Source organism: Microtus oregoni, unplaced genomic scaffold, assembly GCF_018167655.1.
Source record: "Microtus oregoni isolate MIOR12 unplaced genomic scaffold, Mior012 000014F_ref0000157, whole genome shotgun sequence".
Taxonomy (NCBI): domain Eukaryota; kingdom Metazoa; phylum Chordata; class Mammalia; order Rodentia; family Cricetidae; genus Microtus; species Microtus oregoni.
The window spans coordinates 30146859-30166116 of record NW_024543073.1 but is presented as its reverse complement, the minus strand read 5'-3'; positions in this window follow the sequence as shown (position 1 = coordinate 30166116).

Below are 19258 nucleotides of genomic sequence, written 5' to 3'. Positions count from 1 at the left end.
GACAAATCCGGACTAGCTGAACATAGCGGACAATGAGGAATACTGAGAACTCAAGAACAATGGCAGTGGGTTTTTGATCCTACTGCACGTTCTGGCTTTGGGGGAGCCTAGGCAGTTTGGATGCTCACCTTACTAGACCTGGATAGAGGTGGGCGGTCCTTGGACTTCCCACAGGTCAGGGAACCCTGATTGCTCTTTGAGCAGATGAGGGAGGGGAACTTGATCGGGGGAGGGGGAGGGAAATGGGAGGCGGTGGCGGGGAGGAGGCAGAAATCCTTAATAAATTAATTAAAAAAAAAAACTTGTCCTGCCTACAAGATGTGTTGGGGTAAATGTGGCCCAGAAATTGTGGGAGTGGCAAACTAATGACTGGTCCAGCTTGAAAGCCATACTGTGAAAGAGAACCACCCACGGAACTTCCCAGAGAGCCAGGACCCTGAGGATAGATAACCCAGAGACCTAGGATAGAACCAAACAGAACTGGCATAAAACAAAAAAAAAAAAAGTCAATGAAATGATTCCTAATAGCATTCTGCTACACTCATAGACTGATGCTTAGTCCAGGTGTCACCAGAGAAACTTCATTCAGCAACTGATGGAAACAGATGCAGAGAGCCACACCCAAACATTAGGTAGAATTCAGGGAATCATTTAGAGGAGGGGGGAAAAAGGACTGTAGGAATCAGAGGGGTCAAAGACACCATAAAGAAACTCACAGAATCAACTAACCTGGGCTTATAGAGGCTCACAGAGACTGAAGTGACAACTAGGGAGCCTGTAGGGTACCTATCTAGGCCTGTTGTATGAGGTTTCTGTCCCACCCAGTCACACAATAAGCACACAGAAACTAAATTATTTGCAATACTATCTGGCCAATAGCTTATGCATATTTCTGGCTAACTCATATCTTAAATTAACCCATTTCCATTAATCTGTATATCGCCATGAGGCTGTGGTTTACAGGGTAAAGTTCCGGCGTTTGTCTCTGGTAGGGCTACATGGCTTCTCTCTGTTAAAGTTTTGTAGTTCTGTCTTCTTAATAATGGACACAGGGGTTGTCTGTCTCTTTTGCCTGCTTTTGGGACCCTTTTCCTCATACTGGGTTGCCTAGTTCAGTCTTAAAATGAAGGGAGGTGTATAGTCTTCCTGCAACTTGATATGCCATGTTTGGTTGATATCGATGGGAACATACCCTTTTCTGGAGAGAACCAGAAGATGAGGTAGGAGAGGGGCAGGCGAGAGATGAAAGGAGGGGCTGGGAGAATAGGAGGAAGATGAAATGGCAGTCGGAATGTGAATAATAATAATAAAAAGAAAAAGAAATTAAACACTGAGCTCTATCAGTTATTTTTATAATTGTTGTGATTTATTTTAGAAGAGACATACTGCATTTAAAATGAAGAAATTCTGTTTAACATTTTAAACCTTGAACCTAAAATCTATGTGGTCAATAACAATTTAGTATTAACCTTGATAATTATTAATTAGAATTAGTTGTTTTCTGTTTACTTCCATTTCCAGAATATTTCTAATATAGTATTATGCTCAATTTTCTAGAGATATTGCAGAGCTTACCAACATGCTTTCACTCAGCAATTGTAAGAGTATTCGGTATACTAAACAAATATGGTATTTGACAGATTTTATAGGGTACCATACAATTAACCTTAATGCTTCATGGTGATTGCCTATGACTACATTACAGATATTATAGTTATATATGTTATATATAGATACATATGCACGGTGTGATGGTACATGCTCATAATTCTACCACTTGAGAGGTAAGGGAGGAAGGATCAGAGCCTACTAGTCATCCTCTGCTTCATTGTAAGCTGAAGGCCAGTTTGAGCCATAGGAGACTGTCTCAAAACACCAACAGAAGTTGGCATGGTGGCACATGCCTTTAACACCAATAATGAGGAAGTGGAGGTAGACATATCTCTATGAGTTACAGGTTAGCTGAAATTGCATAGTGAGATTCTGTCTCAAAAATAAAGCAAAACAATACCTTCTAAAATGTAAAATATTAGCAATTTAATAAATACATGTACATCCTGTTATATAAATGCTGCCTTTCTATGAAACATTGAGTGAATGTTATTTGTTCAACTATACTATGTTCTCTTAGATGGCACTTTCTTGTTTATAATATAAATCAGTTATACTAATCTAGGTCCACCTTAATAAGGGATAGGAATAAGCCCCCATTGAAGGGGGCCGCAAAGGTTCTGAAAGCAGAGGAACGGTAACGAAGCCCAGGGGCTGGCACTAATAGCAGGATTAATGGTAATCCAACCCACTTCTCCTTGGATTTATATTTGCAATTATCTGAGGTCATGTAAATATTTTTATGTGTTAACAGAGTAACTTTTCCTTCCCATGTCTTAGCTTCATAATTAGGATTTGTCATTAAAAAAAAAAATGTTGCTGAATCTCTCTCTAGAGAATGTGAAATAGTTGCCCTAATGGGAATCAGCTGAGTACAAATCAATTGCCACTTGTCACTCCTGGCCTTTTTAAAAGCCATTGCTTGCCTGTTTTTGGTTTGTTTGTTTTTTTTCAGCATGTCTTGTTGCCTATGGCAGACCTCTCCTAGAGCAGTCACACTAAAAGATTATCGCATTTTGGAATCTTTGGTTTCAATCAGACCATTGTAAATATAACTTCAAATATGGTTGAAGTTAGTTCTAAACCTTTTACAAAATGAAATAATGGACAAATAGAATGCAGCTTACAGAGTTTTCTCTCACAGAGATTCTATGATAGAAGAACATAGAATAAATATATCATTGTTCAACATAAACTTAAATCTTCTGCTCTTGATTGAAAAGTAGAAATATGACCTATGTTACATCATTTTTATTCACTTCACACATTTATTTTTCATTAACTCTGTAAAGAAGGTATTTTATTGTCTGCATTTGTATAGAGGACAACAGCTTTTTCAGAGCCCCCAAATGAGAAAGGGTAGGAGTCACTACAGTTTCATCAACGTTTAGGGTTTAGATCCCTAAGTATTGCATACCTATTTAACCTGGAGGTAGTGAAAAGCTAATTAAGAAAGAAACAAGTGAATTCAAAGCCAGTATGGTATACAAAGTGAGTCCAGAACAGCTGGACCATCCCGCAGAGAAACCCTATCTTGAAAAACAAAAGCAAAAACAAACAACAATGACAAAAAAAAAATACAAAGAATCCAAAAGAAAAAATCGGGCATGTAATCCCAACACTTGGGAGATGGTGGGGGTGGGTGCAGGTGTATATCTTTGTAAATTCAAGGTTTATCAAGTCTACATAGTAAATTCCAAGCCAGCTAGGGCTGCATAGCAATACTTTTCCTTAAACAGTAGCATTAACCAAAAAAGAAACAAGCAGAAAGTTATAAGATTAGTGTCATAGTTAGAGTGTCTACTGCTCTGGAGGAACACCATGACCATGACAAACCTTATAAAGGAAAACATTTAACTGGAGTTGCTCACTTACAGTTCAGATGTTCAGTCTATTAACATCATGGCAACAAGCATGTGGGTAGACATTGTACTGGAGAAGGAGCTGAGAGTTCTTACATCTTGACCCTAAGACAACAAGAAGTAATCTGTCTCATTGGGAGTGGTTTGGGCATATCTGAGGTCTCGAAGACCTCCTCTACAATGATACACTCCAACAAGACCATACTTACTCCAACAAGGCCATACATCCTAATAGTGCCTCTCCCTTTGAAGGGTCATTTTCTTTCAAATCACCACAATTACTAAAGAATTGCATCACATTTGATGAGAGTTACATAGCAATAAATAGCTATTAAAGTGCCTATAGGACTGCTTTTTACATACACCTTTTACTGACTTACACCTGTGTGTATGGCAGTAGGGCACATTCAACACATTTTAAGAAAAATAAGTGCTCATAATCTCAAAGTACAAATTTCTACTATAGCTGAACATTCCTTCAGAGTCAGTGATTAATTCTAGATGTTATTTTGTTTACTTGTCTGTTTCCATTCCTCCTTAATCTCTATCTCCCTCAGGGAATTTTATTTTTTTTGGGGGGGGGGGGAGCACCACTTTTCTAGATACCAGTCATTGGTGAAGTGTAAACACTTACAGTTCAGCTCCCACTACTAAGGAAGATCGTGTTAGAGTCTACGGAAATGTCTTCAAGAGTTTGTCATTTCTTAAACAAGACATTAAAGTCTTTAACCCTTTCCATCTTTCTTCTTTTTTCCCCTTCTTTCTCCTTTTTTTAAATTGTAAACTATCCATTGATAAACTCTCCAATTGATCTTTGCAGTTCTATGCTCAAGACAAAATTATTTGGAGTGAATCTGGTACAGCGTAGAGTCTGATAGCTGATGCTTTCTGGCATGGGCTGGCAATTGCCAAGTCTAGTTTCCCGATTCCATTCAGTCAGTTCCTAGAGTTCACTTGAATACCTTTCTTTGACCACTTTTCAGGTTGCCGTCTGAACTACTAGGATGCTGTTATCCCCCTCCACCTCTCATCAGTCTTTCCCTAAGTCCATCAGCTTCCTGTGAACTCCTGAATTGTTTGCTTAGTTGTATTTTAAGTCAAACAAAAACATGCTATGTTTAATTCTGTTTAGAACCTGGCAGTCTCTTGCATTTATTTGTAAATGCATCAGAGATCATGAAACTAAAAACAGTCTTCAGAGAGAACTGCCTCTTCTCCATTTTGGTATGAGTTCAGGTGGATCAATGGAATTGAATCAAACACCCAGGCATAAATCTATAGATCTATGGGCACATGATTTTGTATAAAGAAAAATTATACAATGAAAAAGCATATCTAACAAATTCTTCTGACATAACTGGATGCCTGAATGTGGAAGAATGCAAATAGATCCATATCTATTAACCTAAATAAAACTTAAGTCCAAGTGGATCAAAGACCTAAATATAAATCCAGTTATACTGAACTTGGTAGAAGAGAACGCAGGAAACTGCCTTAACATATTGGCTCAGGAGACAACTTCCTGAATAGAACACCAGCAGCATAGATACTTATATCGACAATTAATAAATTGGACCTCATGAAACTGAAAAGCTTCTGTAAGGAAAAGGACATCAGGACATCATCAATAGATCAAAATGGCAGCCTATAGAATAGGAAAAGATCTTCACCAGCCCCACATCTGACAGGGCTGATCTCTAACACACACACACACACACAATTAAAAAAACTCAAGAAACTAGACATCACCAAACCAAATAATTCAATTAAAAACAGGGTACAGATTTAAAACTCTCAATGGAAGAATCTCAAGTGTCAGAGAAACACTTAAGAAGTGTTCAACATCCTTAGCCATCAGTGAAATGCGAATCAAAATGATTTTGAGGTTCCATCTTATACCTTTCAAAATTGCTAAGATCAAAAACACAAATGACAGCTTATGTTGGCAAGGATGTAGAGCAAGGTGAACACTCTTCTTTTGCAGTTGGGAGTGCAAACTTGTACATCCACTTTGGAAAGCAATATTGTGGTTTCTTAAAAAATTGGGAATCTAGCTCAAGACCCAATGATACCACTCCTGGGTATATACCCAAAGGATGCTCAGTCATACATACCACAAGGACAATTGTTCAACTATGTTCATAGCAGCTTTATTTGTAATAGCCAGAACCTGGAAAGAACCTAGATGCCCATTAACTAGAGAATGGATAAGGAAAATGTGGTACATTTACACAACAAAGTATTACTCAGCTGTTAAAAACAAAGACATCAGAAAACAAAAGAATGAAACTAGTTAAAAAAAATCCTGAGTGAGTTAACCTAGACTCAGCAAGACAAACAAGGTATGTACTCACTCATAAGTAGATATTAGCTGTAAAGTAAAGAACAACTATCCTAGACCCAGAGAGGCTAGGTAACAAGAGGTTTCAAGCGGGGAATGCATGGATTTCCCTGGCAAGGGGAAATAGAAGCGATTCCCTAGGTGGATCAGGAGTGGATGGGGATGGGAAATTGGAGATCATGTTGGGAAGTAGATGGAGTGGGAGAGAACTGAAAGAGATGACTGGAAATGGGGGGATGCTTTTTGAGATCAGGCAAAAATCTGATGCAAGGGAAACTCCCACTAATCTACAGGATGACCTGATCTAACACTCCTAGTAATGGTGGATGTAGGTGGCCCGAATTGGCCATCTCCTATGATCAGATTGACACCTACCCCAATGACTATAAGAAAGCCTTTGCTCAGTAACTAATGGAAACAGATGCAGAGACCCACGTGCAGACATTATGCTGAGCTCAAGAAATCCTGCTGAAGAGACGAAAAAAGGATTGTAGTTTTTACATTTTAAATCAAAAAACTTCAGGAAAAATAGTAGAATTAAAAGCATTTATTAGTAGCAACATTTTCTACTTTAAATATGTATCTGCTTTTAAAAATTACTCTTTAATTAAAGTTAAACACAATCAGTGAAACAATCAGTGAAAATACAGTAGCACTTCCTTTTGAAGTGGGAAATAAAACAGGCCTTGGTCCAACTAGGGAATGCTGATGTGGAAAAATTGGTAGTTTGACACCGTAGAAGAAATAAAATTGTCATGAACAAAGGTGAGGAGGGATTGTATTTGTCAGGAAGAGACTCCTTCAGGATGAACTGCCTGGGCTGTGGCATGTCACATCTTGTCACAGAGAGGTAATGACTAGTAATGTTGGAGGAATAGGTCTTTTGTCAGATCATTATGGTAGTCCCAGCTACAACTGCCTCAGGATGTAGTGACTGTTTCACGGAAAGGCCAAAATACTTCAGGTGAAACATGGCTCAATCCTTTTTCCTGATTAGGAAAAAGAACAAAGCCAGTTTTTATCTAGACAGCACTGAAGGTGAGCCCTAGGGCAAGAACATGGAGCTGCCTTTGGTACCCAGGAAATGAGAACTGAGCATTTGCTTGGCCTTTGATTCTGTGCAACTGGCTGGCTACACTTTGTCTTGCTTTACTAACCACTGAACATGATTAATTTTGTAACTTACTCTTCTTACTTAAGCATCTTGGAAGAGCAGAGAGGGAAAAAATTGAGCTAGAGAAGTGATGTGGTTAAATGAGTCATCCCATTGCTCCAGAATTAATTAAATGAAGTCTTATGTTGCGTCTTAGCAGGAAGAATCAGGTCTTTAAGTATCTCAACAAAGTCGGAAAGGGAATAGAAAAGGTAACTGTTTACATTTACAAAAGTCTCAGAGGTCAAATGTAGGGCTGAGAGACATTGAATAAAAATTGAGAGTTCTTACTCATTACTACATCCTTATTTCTGTTATAATTAGAAAATTCTTATTGGGGGAGAAATCAGTCTTCTCCACGAATGAGCCATCTGTTTAGTCATCCATCCCAAGTGATCACCCTACACACATATTTATAAGGGCGACATTAAATTGGCTAGTAGCTTGCATGCCTGTCTGTCTGTGTGCTGTGTGTAACCATAACAATTATAGAAGAATTGGACACAAATCTGAGGTGGAGTAGAGTCACAAGGGAAGAGCTGGAGGAGAGAGGGGGAGAATTGATGCAAATACAGTACTCTTCTATGAAATTAGGAATTAAGTTAGAGAAAAATGAAATTCTTACTTAAAAAATCTTTAATGAGTATTTTTATGACAGAAATACATTTTTCATAAGGTGACTCATTTTAAAATCACTTTTCTAAGTTAAGGAAGTTATAGAAGTTATAAATGATAACGCCTAGTTTTCTGTCCCACTCGGGGTGGATACTCAGCGTGTGTACGTTGCTGATTCTCTTGGTGCTGTGGTAAGCACCCTGACAAAAGCAACTTCAAGGAGAAAGGGCTTATTTTGACTCTAGGGAGGTGAGTGTACATTGGTGACAGTAAGTTAGAGCAGGATGAGCTGTGGTCACAATCTATCCACAGTGGAAAGCAGTGTGATGGAGGCTTGCTTTCAGCATATTTTCTCCTCCTTTTATTCCAGAGTCCTGCACAGAGGGCAATGCCATGCTCAGTGCATTGCTCTCCACACCTCAGAGGGCCATCAAGTTGGCAGTTGAGATTAACCATCACCCCTGCTAACATCTTTCTATTTTTTTTTCATTCAAAACTTTGCATTTTCTGTGTCTTATCCTGGAATACTAAAAGGATGTTCTCCAACATATCCAACTTCGGTGAGTCCAAAATGATGTGAAAAATCTCAAGCTAGCCACATGGAGAAGCCACAATGAGAGTCACATTCCTTACCAGCACCCTGATGTTCCATTACAGGGTCTAGACAGGCCAGTGAACAATTCTTGTTTGGCCAGCTGGTATTTAATTGTAAGTATATGAGAGCCTACAAGGGAGACCAATTTACAAGACCATGAAAATTAGTAATGACTTGTTTTCAAGCTACGTTTAGAGCAAGAAAAATAGATAACTAGAACCGACTATAAATGACCATTTTAATAAGACACGGCTAGTTCTCTTATCAAACAAACTGAAGAGCAATAAGTTAAAGAGGGAATAGAGAGAGAACAAAAGAGGCAGGGGAATCTCTCTAAAGGAAATGTCTGTGCTCAGTCTTACAGTGTGATGAAAGAATAAGTCAAATGGGGGTATCGAAAAGAATGAATTATAGGGAGAAATCACACCATAACCCAGGGCCAGGAGTGTGAAATACAAGGTGATACAGATAAAGTGATATACTGAGGCATGTAATTCAAAATAACCAGCACATGAGGTCTAGGTAAGTAAAGCGGGTTTGGAGAGGGAATGTGGAATCGGCATTTGGATGTTTTGAATGTCATGACAAGGAAACTGAACACTAATTTGTAGTCTCAATTTCATACTTTTCAGCTTGTACAGAGAGTGGAGCTGTACGATAAACACGATTTATCTTTTTTGGAACGTCTATTTTACTGAGAAGCAAGTAATTTAATGTAGTATTGTTTTTATATTTAAGCAAACAAATGCATTCAGGTGTAGAAGGCAATGTTCTCTGAATTTTAAAGATAATTTACAAGGTTTCAAAGTGGAATGCAATGTGCCTATGGCATCTCCGTGGTTGGGCAAGTTTATCCATTTCTCACATCTTGTCTCTGGAGAAGCTTGACAAAGCAATGAGGAACTATTAAAAACACACAAACATATTCTCAGCTCTTCAGTTTTGTTTTTGTGATGGGGTCTTTCTGTGTAGCATAGGTTGGTCTCAAACTCTTGGAAAATCTTCTGCCTCAGTTACTCCAAATGTTGGGATTACAGGCATGCACCACCAGACACAGCCTGGTTTTTGTTTTATTGAACCATGGGACACCTGTGACCCCCGACTCAGCCTAAGCCTATGTCTTAGATTACTAATTCTTTTTTTTTTTTTTGATTTTTCGAGACAGGGTTTCTCCATAGCTTTTGGTTCCTGTCCTGGAACTAGCTCTTGTAGACCAGGCTGGCCTCGAACTCACAGAGATCCGCCTGCCTCTGCCTCCCGAGTGCTGGGATTAAAGGCGTGCGCCACCACCGCCCGGCTAGATTACTAATTCTTTGCCATGTGTTCATATTTACTCTCCAACCCTCTTTTTTCCCCCAGTACTAAATTTCTATCTCCAGCCTGACTAGAAACTGACCACACTAAAGACTTCCATGGTTAGAATTTTCATATTTGGCTGAAGTTTGGGTATTATAACAGCTACCTGGAACTGCTTAGTCCTGGGATTTCATTCTCTGCTGCATTCATATTTGCTGTGACTATATTCATAACATCCAGGTTATGGAACAAGCCTATATGTCCAACAGAAAAAGGGATTTTAAAAGTGTAGTATGTATATGCAATAGAACTTTTTTGTTTTTTTTTTCCTCAGGGTAAAGTGGGTGGTATGCATGTCTTTACGGGTATATGCAAATGGGCAAATGCATCAGGGCAGAAGAGGACATTGGATATCTTACTTTACCATTCTCTGCCCCTTTCAACTGAAACAGGGTCCCTCTGAACACAGAGTTCACTGCTTCTGTTAGAATGGCTGGCCAGTGAACTCCCAGGATTCTCCTGTCTCCACCCCTCAGCACTGGGGTTAGAGAAGCTTGCAGTCATACCCAGCTTCTGTTTGGGTGGAAGAGAACTCATGTCTTTATGCTTGAGAAGCAAACTATAACCCTCTAAGTCATCTTCCCAGGCCTCATAATAGAGTTTTATGTAGACAGAAAGGACAATGAAGTTGTTTTCAGGTTGAAAATGGAGATTGTCATATAAAGCAAAATAAGCCAGATTCAGAAAGTCAAATATCATATTTTCTCTTACAGTCAAAACTCTGATTGTAAAATACACACATAGAGATATATCTATACATATTTATCTTTATCTATCTACATGTAGGCTATTTTGCAGAGAGAAAAAAAGAGAGGATGGAAGGTAAATATGAGCCAAGTAATGACTTACTTGTATAAAGATACTATAATGAAATCCAGTATCTTTTTTTTTTGAAATCCAGTATCTTGTATACTAATTTAAAAAGTAATTTTCAAAACTTGTTGCTACGCTCTTAAGGGCCAATCCTAATAGATAAGACGATTTCCCAGGTGCAGCTTCCCATTTCCAAACTTTCTGTCTGAAAACTGTTGAGCTTCCCATATGCCTTACAAAGAAGACTGTTTCAAAAAAAATTATACTTTACAAATGCATTCTATAGAAGTGATAGGATAAAATAAACTGCTTCTTATAGTTTAATTTTAAAACTCATAATGTCATGAAGAAGTTCAAATAGAAAATATCTGAGACTTATAGTTTAGCATGTTAAAAAGTGATCCTAATTAATGATTTAAATATACCAGCAAGATGAGGTAAAGATAGTGTTTTCATAAAACTGTCTGATAAAAATCTTCAGGGGGAAAAGCTAAAGAAAAGAGTCCCATGGCTTTAAAAGAATAGGTTCTACTTACAAACCAAAATTTTTAAGCAATACATGAAAGCACAAACGATACAAGAATCAATATGCAGAGAGAGCTCCTACAAAACCTGCCAGACGCTCTGCAGCCTCTTGTCTTGCCTCGACACCTTTATGTGTGTGACATGAGATCCTGGTGAGGCATAGAAGAAACCTCCTAGGAAAAGGCATGGCTTAAGAAGTTCTCAGCAGAATAGAGGATAAAATAGAGTCCCATTTTCATGGAACTTTAAATATGGTAATAAAATATACAAGAAACAATCAAGTAAATGTTATATGTCTCACAATGACAAGTACAACAAATAAAATATACAAAAATTGGAATAGAGAAGATGGACTTGGGTCGAGGAGCATTACAGAGCTCTTTGTCCCTCTTCCTAGTGTGGCCACAGTGAAGAAATCTCTCTTTCATGCTTTACACTAATAATTTGACTCTTTTGATTAGCATATTGAGGATGGATGGCGAAACTTGACTCATTGGGGTGGGGGCACAGACTGTGAACCTTAAGTCTAGAAACAATCTTTTGAAGGGACAAAAGGCACAGTTGTGGGTATTTGGTTACCTTAGCAAAATAGTCAGCATATGGAAAGGAAATTTTTTTTACTTAGCTAGCTAAAATACAAAGATTTAGGTACAATTTTAATTTGAGACAGAAAGGTACTGGTTTTACTGGACTTTACTTCAGGAAGACTCATCTGAAATGCCAAATGAGAAGTTGATTTTCAACTTACTTCTTAATAATTTGGGTCTGGTGCTTCCAAATATTAGTTTTACAAACTGAGACCAAAGAAATTTTTGATTAGAGACTTTAGGAGAGAGAATCTGAATATAGTATAAAATATAAATATATATATACTATGAATATAGTATAAAATATAATATATATTGTTGGCTTTCAACAATGTTTTATTGCCATGAAGAGACACCATGACCACAGCTACACAGGAAAGCTTTTAACTGCGGCTTTCTTGCAGTTAGTCCATTATCTTCATGGAAGGTAGTATAGTGGCACACAGCCGAATGTGGTGCTGGAGAGGTAGCTAAGAGTTCTACAAGCAGATTCACAGGCAGCAGAAAGAAAACACTGATAGACCCAGCATGGGTTTTTAAAATGACAAAGCCTAACCTCAATGGCATACTTCCTTTAATAAGGCCATGCCTACCCCAGCAAGGCCACACCTCCTAAACCTTCTCAAGTAGAGCCACTTCCTGATGATTACACATTAAAATATATAAGCCTATGGGCCATTCTTATTATTCAAACCACTACAAAGGCTAAGAAATTTTTAGAATTGGTTTTCCTAAGCAAACCTGAAGTGTAAAATTCAAAGGTTGATTTTAAGCCAGGTAGTGGTGATACACACCTTTAATCCCAGCACGCAGAAAGCAGAGGCAGGCAGATAACTATGAGTCAGAGGCCAGCCTGGTCTACAGAGTTGGCTTCAAGAGAACCATTGAAATTATTTCTAACAGATATTTTTATGTTTTTTATTAAGTTGAGGGTCAGAAAAAGCAAGTAAATTTAACAATAAAGATCTGTGGATAACTGCAATGAGAGAGAAGATAATGGCACGTAATATAATCGTCAGGAAGACTTAATCTTCACCCAGCACAAGAAACAGAAGTGAGATTCTATTCTTTTAATGAAGAAGTTGTCTCTGTTTAGATTAACAAGATGGAGTTTTTGTTCCAGTCTTTCCAAAAGTAACTAAAAGCCAAGAAATTATTCAGAAATGTTTACTATGTGTGGGAATCTGATGCTAACTGATTGCATTCTGATTTTGATTTCTACTTGTAGTCTGTTTGTGATATTTGTTTAAGACCCAGGCATATTTCACTTCCCAATTGAGGAATTAAACAGAGTGAGGAAATGTCACCAACCTGCCTGGCAGAATGAAGATATTCTAAAGAGACATTTCTGTTCTTCTCTTTGGCTGTAAGACTATTGAAAGAATTGATTCCAAGAAGTTAGAACCTCCTCAAGAATCTTCCACTAAAAGAGGAAATGGATGAAGTCCTGGGATTGCCAGAAGAGAAGCCTGTTCCTGGAGAAAGATTTAGCACTCACTAGACATCCTTGTAGGAGAGACTGAGAGCTAAGACAAAGGTGTGCCGTGGACCGCACCTTGTTACCATCAGGGGGTTTTAGAGAGGGTAGGTTTTCATTACTAAAGAATTAAAAAGCAAGAGATGCAGCAGTCTTAGCACACAGCCAAGTTTTATGGAAAAGCATATACACAGCACACTGCCAGACTCCCATGAGAGGTTATCTGACGCCAATCCATTCCTCCCTGGACCATCTAGGTTTGTATATCTGGGGTATGGGATAAACTGGCTTTTTCTCCTTCTAGACCAGTTAGGTTAGTTCTGGCTGCCATAGGCGATTGTGATGCCGAGTGGAAGAAGAGGTGAACCCTGCTCATGAATTCTTTGTTCTGAAGGGGAACGATCCCAGAAGTCTAAGATCTTTTTGTAAGTTGGAGAAAAAACATTGTCTGCTCATGGTTCTCTGGTGATTTGCCTATCAGGAGGTAGGCTAATTTCTATGATCCCTTGGCAAGTCCTAGATATGCATATTGCTTGCTTTTCATTAGAACCCTGTTCCACTATCAGGAGCTTGAAGATGAACTTGAGGGGAGGGTTACTGAATCTTGTCATCTCTATTCTGAATATGTCCACATTAAATAAATCTTGTTTTCCTGATTTTTACTATGAGATTGTGTGTGTGTGGTAGTGGGGATGGGGTGAGACACTTCAGTGTAAAGTAGGTTCCATGTAATGGTCAGAGAAAGGCTCTCTGATGAGGTAACGTCTAAACAGACATCTGAAGGAAGTGTGTTACCTTGCCACCTGGGGGAAACAGTTCAGATATAGTAAACACAGAGAAAATCCCCTGTGAGTGGCGTCTGCTTGGTGCCCTGAGAACAACGAGTCAGTGGCTACAGTAAGATCAGCAGTGTGCTGTTGCAGCTCCTGAGTGTGGCGGCAGCTGAGCAGAGGACAGGTTGGGCTGCAGTGGGGACTCAGAGTTTTGTTCCAAGTGTGATGAGATGACACGAGTGTTTTGGTGTGATTTGATTTATGTTTTGAACAGGATTAGTCCTGCTTTTACGTGGCAAGTAGAGAACATGAGGGAGGCTGGGCAGAAAAACAGTATGAAGTTGGAGTTGGAGTGACAGGGATATTCTAAAAGATGGTGGTAGTTTCATTGAGGGGAGTGGCCATGGAGGCTGAGTAGGAAAGAAACAAAAACAAAAGCATTGTAAATATGTCAAGATAATTAATAATTATTTGAATTTAAAATAAATTATTTGATTAATCAATGTTTATTTTAGGTCACGAAAATATTCTTCTGTTTTCCTTCAAACACTTCCTTGTTTGGTCTTCACACTTAGAACTTTGACACATTTTCAATTGATTTTGTTTATAATGAGAAGAAATAGTAACAAACAAAACTCACAACTAGAAGATAAAACTTTGGGGTTTTAGCAGGAATGATGCCAGGCAGTGTTACAAAAAAGGCACAGAGATTATGTTGGCTGATTGAGATTCCTGTCTGCATGCTGTGAATATGTTTTATTACCATTGGATAATAAAGAAGCTCCTTTGGCCTAGGGCAGGGCAGAATATAACTAGGTGGGAAAACTAAACTGAATGCAGGAAGAAAGAAGGGTCAGTCAGATGCCATGTAGCTGCCGAAGGAGAAGAATGCCAGAAAGTTACCAGTAAGCCATAGCCTTATGGCGATACACAGATTAATACAAATTATTTAATTAAGATGTAAGAGCTAGCTAGGAATATGCCTGAACCATTGGCCAAATGGTGTTGTAATTGTTATAGTTTTTGTGTGACTTTACGGTTCTGTGGGACCAGAAAACAAAAGTGCAGTCTCTGTTTACAGTCGGCAAAGACAGGCTAGGGTGCTACTAACTCTAGTCTTTCAAAGAGAACATGTATAAAACGGACTATAAAACAAACCTCTATATGCAGAATATAACTATGTATAATGCCTAAGCTAATACAGAAAGAAAGAAAACAACTTGACCAATTTAATCAAGAGAGAAAAGAGAAATTAATGAATGACAGGTTAAAACATCGGGAAGAAGCCACATCACAATACATATAAGCAAATTAAGCCTTGCTGATAACATGAGGCCTTTATCTAGTTTGGGCTTTTGGAAAATCCTTCTATGCAGGGCATGGTGGCTATAATCTCAGCACTAGGAAAGTTAAGGCAGGACCTTCCTAAGTTCTAGACCAACCTCACCACAGTGTGAGACTGTCTCAAAAACAAAATTGCATGCACATCACTAGGCTGGGCATGGGGCCTATAATCTCAGCACTCTGGAGGCTCTGTGAGGCAAGAGGATCACTGAGAGTTTGAGGCCAACCTGGGCTACACAGGAAGTTGCAGGTTAGCTTACACTATACATGGGGACTATTTCAAAGAAATAAATATCCTGCCGTATGCTTTTGAAGGGAGGACAGAAAACAGACTTTTTATATTATACTGGAGCATGGTGTCAGAGCCACAAGAAACTGCTCAACAAAATTATTTGAAATGGGCATTGTGTTAAAAATCAAAGAATATAGAGTATGGGATAAATTTTTTTCTGTGGTATTTAAAATGAAGCTGAGCTACTTGCTCACCAGGACACCACACATGTGGTTGTTTCTGTGAGAAAGAAACAGAGGATACCAAGTGTGTCAGAGTATAAATGACCTGTGCTCTTATGTCCTTGAATTCAGTTTATTAACTCATTTGTTTCTGAATTTTCAACCTATTAAATATGTCTTTTACTCAAGTAATGAGTGTTTTTAAAAGAGCATTTGGGAAAGTTTCACACTTAAACAAGATTTGTAAACCAATATGCAGTTCAGTGGAGAAAGGGTGACTTTTGAAACCAATGATTCTGTATTAAATATCAACATGAAAGAAAACAAACTATGCCTCTTTACTCTCGTTATGTACAAAATTAATTGAAAATATGTGTTAGAGTGCTAAATGTGAAGGGCAAACAAGGAAACTTCTAGAAGAAAACAGACTATGGTCATGACCTAAAAGAAACAATGATTCCTTAACTATAAATTATGGTTTATGATATGAGTTTTACACCTGCCTTCATTGGAGTAAGATATTTTGCCCAAATAGAAACAAAAGACTATACACATATGATTAAGCTGGGCATGAGGCTCATACTTGCAATCTCAGTGTTCTGGGGGCTGTGACAAAAGACACAAAAAGCTGCATACAATACACTTCGTTAAAACTAACTCATGTTCATTAAAGAACACCAGTGAGGAGACAATACAGAAATGAAAGACATAAAAATGACCATTGATAAAAGATTAACATTAAAACCATATAAAGCACTTCTACCAAAGGATAGGAGAAAGCCAGTGTTCTTTATTTATTGTTTTTATTGAGCTATATATCTTTCTCTGCTCTTCTCCCTTTTTCATCCCTTCCCTTCAATTCTCTTCCATGGTCCCCATGCTCCCAAATTACTCAGGAGATCTTGTCTTTTTCTACTTCCCATGTAGATTAGATCCATGTATATCTCTCTTAGGGTCCTCTTTGTTGTCTAGGTTCTCTGGTGTTGTAAATTATAGGCTGGTTTTTCTTTACTTTGTGTCTAAAAGCCACTTATGAGTACATATGATATGTGTCATTCTGGGTCTGGGTTACCTCACTCAGTATGATGTTTTCTAGATACACCATTTGCTTACAAATTTTACATTATATTTTCTGTTGTGTAGTACTTCATGGTGTAAATGTACTACATTTTCCTTATCCATTCTTCAGTTGAGGGCATTTAGGTTGTTTCCAGGTTCTGGCTATGACAAACAATGCTGCTATAGTGTTCGTAAAAATAAATAAAACTTGAGAAAAACCCTTCATTGTTGTGGGAGCTGCGGGCCTGCTTTTCGTCCTGCCCGGCTCCCGCACAGCTAGCTTTACACCAGAAATAACAACACACAAATTGTATTCTTTTAAACACTGCCTGGCCCATTAGTTTCAGCCTCTTAACAAATTTATAATAATCTATGAAGCACCACGAGGTGCGCTTACCAGGAAAGATTCAGCATGTCTGACCTGGTTGCCTGGCTGCATCGTGTCTGCCCTGGAGAGAGCTGCATGGCGTCTGAGCTCACTTCCTCTTCCTCCCAGCATTCTGTTCTGTTTACTCTGCCTATCTAAATTTTAACCTATCAGGGCCAAGGCAGTTTCTTTATTTAACCAATGACCTTCCTCCATCACTTCATAAATTTAGTTTTCTAAATGGCCAACAAGTTTGAAAAAGAAACATTAATCAGGGAAATTCAAATGCAAGCCATGCCTTAGCTTCTTTTCCTGTTACCATGATATAGAATCTTGACAAAGTTGGTTAAGAGAGAAGGGATTCTATTTAGCTCACTGTTCAGGGTATAGTCCACTTGATGGGGAAGTTAAGACAGCAAGAGATGGAAGCAGCTGGTCACATGGTATCTTCAGTGATGGCATAGAGAGTGATGAATGCATGCTACTCGGCTCTCTTCTACATTTATACAGATCAGGGGCCCCTGCCCAGGAAATGGTGCTGCTCACAATTAAAATGGGCTATCCTATATTAACACAATCAAGGTAATTCCTCACAGACAATTTCAGAGACTACCATGAGTCTAGATAATGCCCCATAGGTATGCTTGTCCGCCATGTGGTTCTAGATTATGTGAAACCGACAACGAACGCTAATGATTGCATTACTATACACTAAGATGATCAAAATTGGACATTACTATTCTCAAAATTGCTGTTAGAAGCTGGGTGTAGTAATGTACACCTGTAGTTACAGTACTGATGGGGCTAACACAAGAGTTCAAATCTTCCCTGGGCTACATAGAAAGTTCCAGACCACCTTGTTTCCGAAAGCCAAAATGAACCAAAAAGAAAAAAATGCTGGTAGTATATAAATTGACATAACCTGTGTTCCTGCCATGTTCATCTCTCCTTCACACTCAAGCATATTCCATGTCTTCCACTGTTGACTGATTTTTCTGTCCTGTCTGGCTCCCACGGCCATTTAGTCCCAAAGAAAATCCCACAGAGTCTACATTAGTTAGAAACTGATTGGCCCATTAGCTTGGGCTTCTTATTAACTCATAACTTATATTAGCCTATTATTCTTATCTATGTTAGCCACACGGCTCAGCATCTTTTTCAGTGAAGCAATCATATCTTCCTTCTCCGGTGTCTGGGCAAGACTGGGGAGGAAGGGGCTTCCTCCTTCCCAGAATTCTCCTGTTCTCCTTGATCCACCTCTACTTCCTGTCTGGTTGTCCCACCTATACTTCCTGACTGGATACTGGCCAATCAGTGTTTATTTAAAACATAATTGACAGAATACAGAATTGTCCCACACCATTCCACAAAACCTCTTTGCAGGTGAGAGCATTTATTTTTAATCATGATTTTAAAATATTAACTTACATTTATTTGTGTGTGTAGGTCTTTGTGTATTTGTGTATCTGTGTGTGTGTGTACTTGTGCACATGCCACAGGCCATATGCAGGTAAGGGAACAATTTTCTGAGTCATTTCTCTCTTTCCACTATGTGGGGCCTGGAAATTGACTTCAAGTCATCAGTCTTAGAGGCAAGTGCTTTACCAGCTCTATATTTTCTTCCTTTCCACTACAAGTGACAAATATCAAGTATATAGTGACAAGTTAAAGCCTAAAATCCACACCAGCTTCCTGTTTTGTCTGTTCATCTTGTCTTTACTTAGCTATTTGTTGTCAGACAAAGTGTGTTTTCAACTATCTGTGGAAAGAGCATCATCCATTGTACTAGTGAGGAGTTACTAGAAGAGAGGAGAGCATTGTGAAGATTTAAAGATGGAAACAAAAACTTTCCTACCTTCGGGGGTTCTGTATATCATTCCATAAAGATATATCACATTAGTGTAGTTATGAAAACAGGTAGGAGGTACATGAGCATCCACGGGTCATTTGGCAGGAGTTGAGCATAAACAGAGATCTTCACAAGGACAGAACTATCTTAAGACAAGGCCATAGTTCCTCCATCTTGTCCTTGCTGCAATCAAAGTCTAAGAGATGACCTCCCCCCACCCCCATTCTCTCTCCCCTGGGAAAGTCCCTTAGAAAATCACACAACCCTGTCCCAGGGACTTGAGATAGATATCCCAGCTACCTGCCCTTTTTGTTTCGGTTAAACTACTTGCTTGCTCTACTTACTCCTACAAATGACACCCAGGCTGTGGTTCTTATTTTTAAAATCTCCCTGCAGAAAGCAGTTGGGTCTGCTCCGTGTAAACTATTTCTCTCTAGCCAGTTCTTGGGGGTCTTCGTTTCATGACAGTGTTTAGTAA